Genomic DNA, 2,286 nt, shown 5'->3' with positions numbered 1-2,286 from the left:
CGTGGTGGTGTGCTTCCATGTGGTCTTTGTTGCTTTTGAGCTAGATGGCCACTTCTTCACCTTCAATCCTCTAAGACCCCACACGCTATATATTTTGATAGTCGGGCTCCATCAGCTTTCTTCACCATATTTGCTTTTGCACACATTTGTCTTCAGTGATTGTGTCAGGAAGGTGTACATCATGGATTGCCAATTTAATAGAACAAAGTGTTCTTACATTGAGGAAATACCTGAGTGGAGGCCCAATGTCCATCTGCTGCCTTAATACTAAACCTATAAATATATGCACGTAGATGTATTTCCCCATCATCATATATAAAAATATTTACATATGTACATGCTTACATGCCTATATTTAGACATCTATAAATGCCCTTTGCCTCCTAGCCATTTCCTTTCCTCTATTTCCTTTACCTTCCTCTTGTCCAGTGTCATGCTCATTTGGGTTTCAATCATTTCTCTTGGTAGCATTGCCCTTGATCAATCCCTACCAGGACTCTCATGCTCTCCTTGCCACTAGTTTTGGATCACTTGTTGTTCCCTTGTCCCTGGGTTGGTCAACACCTTGAGATGGGAGATCTTCTGGAAAATAGTATATGTTGGGATGAGTCAGATGGTCAGCTTTTCTTGTCACCAGTGCCTTTCCTCTGAGTTGCAACAGGAGTCCTGCAAACATTTATAATCTGAAGAACAATGTATTCTATGCATTTAGCTTTTCAACCTCAAATAAGATTAATTTTAAATGTCCAAACTGAGTCACAATCAATTTCACTCACTTTTGACCACAACTAGTTTGTCATTAAAAAAAGAAAAATCTTTACCTACTTGTTTTGGAATTTATATGACATAGCTTGTGGCTTTTCCTGTTTTAGATTAGGCGAAAAGGAACTCAAAATACAATCCAAACCAATGCAGAAATCAAATATTGGCTTAAACTCAACATAGCATTCTTTTTGTATAATTGATCGCTGAAAATTATAAATAGTATCATGCAAAATAGTTGATAGGATAATGAATAAAGCATTATGCTTTATTATATTTTTTATATCTGAAGGCCAAATTCTAACCAATACCTTCTAGGGCAGAGACCATAACAAAATCACTTATTAGGATAGTCCTTAAGTGCTTGATGAATAACCCAAGGGTTGGTGGTTTGAACCTACTTAGAAGCACCAGAAAAGAAAGATCTGGTGATTTACTTTCAAAACTGTATGAAAGCCTTAAAAACCTACAAAGCACAACTCTGCTCTGAAGCCCCCTGAAGTTGTGCTTCTCCAACACCAGGAATTGGAAGTGACTAGCTGGCAAATGCTGTCATTCGCTTGTTTTTGTTATATCTTCTTCTGGGTCCATGGCAATCATCTGTTGACTTGAACTAAAATTGAAAATGTATTCCCTTCATTACTGATGCACTTAATTCATAAGTGTGAATGAAATTTATTCTTTGGTAGCTCCTGACAGTAACTCACTCATGTTCATACTTATATGAACTAATATGTTCATACTTAATGGTGTGTGATCATGACAAAGGATCTCCCTTAATGCTAAAAGAGTATTATCCTTTATAAAAGTACACTAGAGCTCTAATTAGTAACAAATCTTGCTCTTTAATGACATATATCCTTATAGGCCCTTGAATTAAAAATATCTTGAATAACAAATCAATAAATCACTTATTTTTTGTTATTGCTAGCTCTGACTGATAGTAACTTTAACAGGATATAATAATTTATAGTACAGTTAATCATGAGAAACTATTGAGACATAATTCTCCTCCTTTTTCTATTATTATGGAATCTCTAAGATTAAAGAACAAATTTTTTTCATTGATTGTGCTACTTAATTTCTGAGCCAGTTAGTGGCAGAATCAATATTATCTACTGGAGTTGTGTACGTAATTATAACTTAGGTCTCTGTTTCTTGGGTAAGCTATCAGTATAAATTAATAAGCCAAACTCATTGCTGTCGAGTGAAGTCTGACTCATGGTGCTCTTACGGGACAGAATAGAAATGCCTCCTAGGGTTTCCAAGACTGTAATGTTTATGGAAACAGGCTTCCACATCCTTCTTCCTTGGCATGGCTGGTGGGTTTCAAAAAGCAGTCAGTAGCCAAGGGCTTCACCATTTGCCCCGTGCTCCAACATGGGCTCAAACGTGCAAAATCATTTGAAGGATTTCCCAAGGAGTTGAAATCTAACACTAACTGGCCATATCTGAAGGATCACACATAACGTTTCAAGGCAACATGTATAATAATATGTTCTCTCCAAAGGAGACAGGTGATAG

The sequence above is a fragment of the Echinops telfairi genome, unplaced genomic scaffold, assembly GCF_000313985.2.
Source record: "Echinops telfairi isolate 266 unplaced genomic scaffold, ASM31398v2 ScPeMD7_3533;HRSCAF=4204_0, whole genome shotgun sequence".
NCBI classification, from domain to species: domain Eukaryota; kingdom Metazoa; phylum Chordata; class Mammalia; order Afrosoricida; family Tenrecidae; genus Echinops; species Echinops telfairi.
The sequence above is the reverse complement of the archived record's forward strand: the minus strand, read 5'-3'. Positions refer to the sequence as shown.